Raw genomic sequence first — 8500 nt, forward strand, 5'->3', positions numbered from 1 at the left:
TGGCTGTAATGGTTTGAAGGAAAGACATCCTTTGACAGAGTATTTATTGACCTACAGGCAAGATTTAAATGATTACCCACAACCCTATAAAGCAGTAATAAGAAAGCTTCAAATGAACGCCAGTAAGTCTTTTCTCTCTGTTTGCTTCAACAGGGGAGAAGAGGCTGGACCTTCGGGCCTTGTCATTCAAACCCGTTGCACAGGCATGCAGCAAGGCCACACACTGAGAGTCGAGCCTTGGGATGCAGACTCCGACAGCTCTCTCTGATGATGTGCTGATCCATGTTCCAGAAGATGAAAGCAGCGCAGAAGAGCTTATCTCCAGACAAAACCCAAGTGTCTTGCTTCTTTCCCCATTATCTGCTGTGATGACCAGCATTTGTATTGACGCATGCTTGTGTTCACCTTGAGATCAGAGAGAAATAGAAATTAACTGCCCACTAATCACAATTGCTGATGCAAAATTAGGAAAATACCAACAAGCTTCAGTTTACTTCGTGTTTTATTTGAGTGAACAAACCAATGGTCTGGGCTGTCCTAATACTCCCTTCCTTGGCCCCAGTTTTCCCCAAAAGCTCGTGAGTCCCTCCAACAGAAATTCCTCTACAGCGAGAGTTTCAGGAACTCAACTCTCATACCTAGGGAGGGGAGTTAACTCTACTTGGTTGCACAATCTGATTTTGTACTCTCGATCCTGAAATTTATTTTAATTCTGTTTAAGCCTAACTTGCTCTTTCAGTAGAAAGAATCCAGACCCTTGCCCTTTACCTGGTTTGGTATCAGTGAACTTGCTTTGCAGCGGTTGTATGAGGTAGCTATGGGTCAGTCTCGAAGGGCAGTGCAATGACAATGGACTCCTGCATTTACTTTGGCATCTAATTGAGGAGTAGAAGCTGCTAGAGTTCATTTCCATTGATCTCTGTTCTCATATCTGGTCTTTCCAGGAATCTGAACATCTGAATATCCTCCGGGAAAGGGGTTCTGACTGAAACTTCTTCCCTGAGGGTGGTGGAAATCCAATAATTCCCCCCACCCCCAGCCCGGAGGTCTGAATGATAGCTTAGCTATACTTGAGTTTGAAGTGAGCAGAGGAAAGGGGAAAAAGATACAAAAGTTAAAAGGGCTTGCTCGCATAGTTACAGTTGAGATGACAGATATTCCTCAATAGGTTCAAAAGAGGCAGATGAGACTTGAAAACTCGTTTTCAGGTGCTGTGGTTCTAGTGACCCCCATCCCCCCACAGTGCCAGAGAAGCCTACATGCCTGCTCTAAGCCATAGCAGTTCTCAATGCATCCAGATCATGTTAGGGAGCTTTGAAAAATACAGAGTTCTGGGACCTGCCCCTAGATGTGCTGAATCAGGGATGGGGTCAGCATCTGTAAATTTTGAAAGCTCCTCAACTGTTTTTTTTTTTTTTTTTTTTTTTTTTTTTTAATATACAGCCATGGCTGCTAACTGCTGCTCTAAGTCTAAACAGAATTGTAATAGAAAATACAATGCAAATGGTGGTGGGCCCAGGATCTAGGGAAACTTTATTCCAAATTTTGGCTCTACTACTAGCTCAATGGATGGTTTTATTCAAACCACCCTACTCTTTCCTTACCCATCAAATGAGAGATTAGGACCACTTGGTCTCCAAGGTCCCTCTATTTCTGGCATTGTTACGTTGAGAGAAAGCTGCTTCAATTTTCTTGAGTGTACCTGAGCCCTTTCATAGAGACCAAGGTAAGTAGTAGTGTTGCTACACTGTGTTCTTGATATTTTAAAAATGGTGGCTTCTGGTTCAAGTTTGACCATGGTTTAGTCCCTTCCAGAAAAGAGAGTTAGGCATAGAAAAAAAAGAAACAAACACAACATCAATTTCCTGAAAGGAAAGACAGAGAGGGCCTCCTATGAGTTTATTTGTAGTAATTGTTCTTTTTCTTCTGAGTTACAGGGCTTGGGGAAAATAATAGATATTATGAGGAAAACACCTTCACATGTTGTAGCTATTTTCATAAACCAAAGCAGAGAGAACTCTGTGTCAGGGTTGCTGTTCCCAGGTTCCATGGATAATTGGTGTATTCTTAATCATATCTAGAGGTAAATAGTTTTAAGTCAATGATTATTTTACCAGTTTAATCAATGGTTCCATATGCCTATAGAGAATGTAACTTCCTGATAAATTTTACCATTCACTGAGATTATTGCCTTGGAAATTTTTCTCTTAATTTGGCCAGAATTGGAGAAATCAAATTTAAGTTGGAGAGCATCAACTGGGAACCATTAATATAAAATAATACAATGGGAAACTGACTACTGTATGGATTTAGTTGTCAGAGGGATGTCTAGACTTTGACTTGATAGATGCAAACTTTTGTCTAGGGACCAGGCCATTTGAAATACATTACTGAGATAAATCTAATTCTTGTTTAAGGTAATACCCAGTTAAAATAATCTAAGAAGTATCATTGATAAGGATAAAAGCCAGAACATTTCAACATGGCTGAATTTAACAAGTCAGCAGAACTTACAGGTGAATTTGAAAGTTGGTATAGGCAAAGTGGTAGAAATAGAAGTGCATGTAACTGGGTGTTTCTTTTATTCCTTTTTCACATTAAGAATAGTCCCCGAAATTGACAAGCTGAAATTTCTTTTAGAAGATTTTATACACAATTTGGGTGGAATCAAACGGTTCAGGTAAATTCTTGGGTTCAGTGTTACGAAGTGCCTAGCAGTTTTCTTCTTTACAGACATACTTAACAGCTGGCAAAAAGAAAAGAATGGAAAGGAGGTGGGGAGAAAGAGCAGCCCAAGTTGCTGAACTTTGTAGAGAATATTAAAAAACCGGTGTTACACTTCAAAAGAACCTTTTGTTTGTTTAAGATCTTTTAAGTTCAAAATGCAGAGGAGGTTCTGCACACATTGGCAAATGCACACATTTGGATTTCAGAGCTGCTGCCACTTGAATGCTAATAAAGGGCTTTGAGAGTGTGTGTAGTCTAAAGGGGTGTGTGAACCATGTTTGTGCTATGGAATAATTGATCACTGAACTTTACATAGAGTTACCTTTTAATGGTCTTGATATCAGTGCTCTATGTTTGTTTAAGAATCCAGAGATAAATTGTGGCATGGACAGAGTATATATGTTCTTGGGAGCCATAACATCAAATAAAGGCTAAACAGTACATTTCATTAACATGAATAATGAATGTTGAGGAGTTAAATACGAATCTAGTTGTGCTTCAGACATCGCACTTCCTCTTACATTACTATGTAAAGCCAGTGATACAATTAACCTATTTTTGCAAACACCCAGAGTTGGCTCTGGGTCAGTTGGCAGTGGTGTGATGAGGGCCATACTGAGAAGAGCATGGGACTTAGGTAAGGGGGGCTTTGCCACTGGCTTCTTGTCTGCCCTGGGTGAGGGGGGTCTCCCTCTCTTTGGATGAGTGGTGCTTAGTCCTGGCACCATAACCCTTGGGCTATTGCGGTGTGACAAGTCAGCTCAGGGCCTAGGCTGTGGAGTCAGACCTGCCTTCAATCTTGTCCCTGCCAGCTACCAACTATGTGATGGTGGGCATGCTTCTTTTTTTTTTTTTTTTTTTTTTTTTTTTTGGTGGGCATGCTTCTTAACCGTTTCAGACTTGACTCTCTAATCTGTAAAATGGGGTCAAAATACCTGCATTGTTAGATTGCTATGAGATTACAAGAAATGCTTAATACAGTGCCTGGCACATAGCAAGTGCTCAATAAATTGTTGCTATTAGATATTATTATTATTATCATCACCATTATTGTTATTGTTATTATAAACATTATAGAGCTAAATATGATAGTTTACTCCTGTCTTTGCAAAATTTTAATATTTTGGTATTTTATCTAATTCCTCTCAAAAATGGTATGCATGATGGTTTTAAGAAGAGAGCAGGAATAAAAATTGATTTTCAGTATTTTTCTTGCTTGTGAAAGAGACCTGAAACCGTACTTCCTTTGTCCCTGTGTTACTCTTTGATTTGCAGCTTCATTTATATCACTTATTTAGAATGTAGTTATCATTGCATGATATTTATTTATATAGTGGTTACTTTTAATGACTTTTTTCACATGGTTGTATTCCTATTCTCTAGAAAATAATCCATCCACTTGGGTCCACTATTGAGATAATGAAGTCACACTGTGTTAATAGTAGCTAAAGATAAAACTATGCAGAACCTACTTTGCTTAAACCACGGAGTTATTAGCTTAGCTGCTTTTGAGAGAAAATTGGACATCCATGTAGTGTTACTTGGTGAGGACAATTCCTCCTAACTAGCATCTGAACATCTTGGTTATTTCATGTATTCTGATAGCATTCAGGAAGTTTAAAGTCATTCTTTTCAGAATGATGAATATTCATCATAATCCCAGTGCTGGATCTGTTGAGCAACAGAGCTGTCACTGCCTTATTTCCAGGCCCCATTACCACTTCACCTGGATTATCATGGTGGCCTCCTGACTCATATCCCAACCCTTTTACTGTCTTAACTGGGAGTCTTTGATGCCCTAGTGTATATAGCCTCAGTGGCTGCCCATTGTCTGTATGTTCTACTACTTCACCTTTAAATCACAACCCAGTCCTAGGGTACTGGAACTGGGTTTGTTTGTCAGTGGTCTCTTTCATACAATATATGTGATAGTCTGTGTCTTCCTCAGCCCTATCTGACTCAGCACTAAGGATCTTCAGCCTGCTACTCAACCCTGATCTCCTAAGTTTGTCACTTAAGCTCTGGTGGGTATGAACAGAATTTAGACTTCTTACCTGAAGCCAGAGTGCCTGAGATGAGAATACAAAGCTGTAGTCTGATTCCTTTTCTCCTCCATCATTACAAACAGAGTGGGCTCCTGATTACTTGGCAGTGGTATGAGGAGTGCCCTAATGAGAAGCACATGGGAGACAGAGTGAGGGATTTGCTACTTCTTGTCTGCCCTGCGCTGGAGACTCCCTCTCTTTGGGTTGAGTGGTGCTTAATCCTGGAAGGATAGTCCCAGTCTGTAAAAATGACTTTCTTCTTTAATTTTCTTTTCAAGCTTCCAGTCTACCAAATTAGGGTATCTGCCCAGAACCCTAGCCCCTCCTACCTGGGGTCCTGGATGCTCCCCATTTAATTTTGGCTCTGAAGACAAATATCCTTGTTAGGTCCCTGAAACAAGTAAGTGGAGATCTAAACTCCATTCTTAGGTTCTTGCTAGTCTCATGTCCTGAGCATTATCACATACATGGTTCATTTTTATGAACCACCAGGTTACAAAGTACTCTGTCCATTCTTTTGCATGTGAATGCTAGCCTGGAATGTACTTAATACTTACTATACCCTAGATTTGGCATAAAGAGTTAGGCTTGGAAAACTAGGGCTCTTGATTAAAATCTGGTCCAACTTTTTTAAAAAATAAAATATTATTGCAAAACAACCATAAACACTTGTTTTATGGCTACACTATAATGACAGAGTTGAGTAGTTGCAATAGAAACCACATGGTCTTTAAAAACTTAACTATTTGTAGAAAACATTTGCTGACTCCTTTCTAAAGCCAAGTAATTTCCAAACCTTGATATTGCTTATTCTTTGATAATTCATCATTTCCCTCCTGTCAAACAGTATGGACCTAGAAAGCTAGTTCACAGAGACCATGAAAATAGGTTCCAACCCATTCAAACTACCTGCTTTTACTTGAATTTCCTGCTTCCTCTTTGTTGCCTTCTTAAAATGTCCTTTCTCTGTGTTTTGATTGTTAGGGAAAGAGATGTCATAGTCATAAAGACTGAGTAGCCTTCTGATAGTTCTTTAAATGTCATATCAGGTCCTAATGTGAAAGTCTTTCAACATTGCCAGTATCTGTCAACATGACCTTCTAACATCTCTAAGATTGGGCCTTTCAATTCTTTAGTGTCTCTGACATCAGGTTTTCTGAGCACCATAGCTTCCAACATCTCCAATTGCCAGATCTTCTAAATGTTACAACACCCATGTCTTCCATTCTCTGGCCTGAAGCATCTCCAATGTGGGTTTTCTAATCTCCTCAATACCAGGGAAATTAAAAGTCTAGGTCCTCTGCTTTCTCCAACAGTCTTCAAGATCCAGGTCTTGTCTTTCTGGGTCCAGAGTTCTAAGTTCTGATTTTTCTATGTTTCCAATATTCCAGTGTCTCCTATATATAGGTCTTCCAGAGTCCACGTGTTTCATTGTGTCCAAGTCCAGCTCTTCTAATATCTTCCAGTGCTTACATAATTCAGTCATACAACCTTCTGTGTCTCCTAAATTCTTGTTTTATAGTGTCTCATTATCGCAAGTTCCACCATCCAAGTCTTTCAATATCTCCAAGAACCTGGTCTTCTAATGTTTAAGTGTTCCAACACCCCCAATGTCTGAATGACTAGGTTTTTTAACATCCTGACATCTTAATCCAAATCTCCTGTCTAGGGCTGCCAAAATCCGTGACTTCCAGCATCATGAAAATTACAGCTTCCAAATTCTATGTCTCAACATTAATGTGTCAATACCCATGTTTTCCAAATGTCTCCTAATACCCAGGGCTTCCAATTTTAGGGTCTCTAAATGTCTATATCTTCTATTGTCTATATCTTCCAATGTTTAGGGCCTCCAAGGTACAGGGTTTCCCATACCCATGAATTCCAACATTTAGGGTCTCCAAAGTCTCCAGTATCCAGAATAACCAATGTCCACAAAATCCAAGGATTCCAATGTCTCCAACATCCTGTGCTTCCAATGTCTCCAATGTCCAGGGTTTCCAATGGCGCCAGTGTCAAGGTCTTCCAACAACTCCAGGTCTTCCAGCAACTCCCAAGTCTTCCAACAGCATCAAGTCTTCCAGCTAATCCTAGTCTTCCAGAAAATTCACGTCTTCCAGATAATCCATGTCTTCCAGTAATTATAGGTCTTCCACAACATCTTCCAGGAAAATCCACGTCTTCCAGAAAATCTATATCTTCCAATGTTTTCAAGTTCTTCCAGACAATCCACGTCTTCCAGCAATCTCAAGGTCTTCCAGCGAATCCACGTCTTCCAGAAAAAACTATGTCTTCCACCAAATCCAAGTCTTCCAGCTAACTTATGTCTTCCAGAAAAATCCAGGTCTTCCAGTCAATTGATGTCTTCCAGAAAGAAATCCAGGTCTTCCGTTCCATCCACGTCTTCCAGAAAAATCTATGTCTTCCGTCAAATCCATATCTTCCGGAAAAATCCAGGTCTTCCAGTCAATCCATGTCTTCCACCAAATCCAGTCTTCCAGTCAGTCCACGTCTTCCAGACAAAATTTATGTCTTCCACTAAATAAATCCAGACCTTCCAATAAAGCCACGTCTTCCAGAAAATTTATGTCTTCCACTAAATCCAGGTCTTCCAACAAATATACGTCTTCCTAGAGATCCACGTCTTCCAGAAAATCCATGCCTTCCAGTAACCTCCAGGTCTTCCAGCAAATCTACGTCTTCCACCAAAAAATCCAGATCTTCCGGACAATTCGGGTCTTCCTGAAAATCCACGTCTTCCAGAAAAAATAAATGTCTTCCAGGAAAAACATGTCTTCCAATGACCTCCAAGTCTTCCAGAAAATCCATGTCTTCCTGAAGATCCATGGCTTCCAGAATCCACGTCTTCCAGCAAATCCTTGTCTTCCAACAAAGCTGTGTGTCTTCCATCAAATTCATGTCTTCCAGCCTACCTACGTCTTCCAACAAATTTACGTCTTCCGGAAAATCCACGTCTTCCAGAACATCCACGTCTTCCAACTAAGCCACGTCTTCCAGAAAATCCTTGTCTTCCTACATTTCCAGGGCTTCCAGCATCTCCAGGGCTTCCAGCATCTGCTCGCCTTCCAGCATCTCTGCATCTTCCGGCATCTCTGCATCTTCGGCATCTCTGCATCTTCCGGCATCTCTGCGTCTTCCGGCATCTCTGCGTCTTCCGGCATCTCTGAGTCTTCTGGCATCTCTGAGTTTTCTGGCATCCCTGAATCTTCCGGCATCCCTGAATCTTCCGGCATCCCTGAATCTTCCGGCATCCCTGAATCTTCCGGCATCTCTGCGTCTTCTGGCATCCCTGCATCTTCCAGAATCTGCTCGTCTTCCAGCATCTCCACGTCTTCCGACAACTACCCAGTCTTCCAACAGCGGGCTCAATATCCACGTCTTCCAACGTCTCCAGGGTACCGGTCTTCTAACATTCAGGTCTTCCAGCGTCTACGATATCCAGGTATTCTAACATGTTCCATAGTCCGGGTCTTCTTGACCATTCCCCAGGTCCAGACCTTTTTAAAAGGAGTCTTCCCAAGTCCGAGCCTTTCCATGTTCAGATTTTTCCAAAGACAGGTCTTCCAACACAAATAATCCTGCTTCCAGTAGAATTAGCTTCAGAAAATTTAATAAGGCTTTCCTTCTTATAGACCAGATTCTGTGGCTCAACTGTATTGCAGCTTAATAGTGTTTTTGTGCTATTAGGAAATGTGTATTTATTTATAACT

General features: G+C 40.8%; 1 pseudogene; it reads right to left on the minus strand.

Annotated features, from left to right (window-relative positions):
- Positions 1–6784: 6784 nt before the first annotated feature.
- LOC131821088 (uncharacterized) lies at positions 6785–7995 on the minus strand (annotated as a pseudogene).
- Positions 7996–8500: the final 505 nt, after the last annotated feature.

The sequence above is a fragment of the Mustela lutreola genome, chromosome X (assembly GCF_030435805.1).
Source record: "Mustela lutreola isolate mMusLut2 chromosome X, mMusLut2.pri, whole genome shotgun sequence".
Lineage (NCBI taxonomy): Eukaryota > Metazoa > Chordata > Mammalia > Carnivora > Mustelidae > Mustela > Mustela lutreola.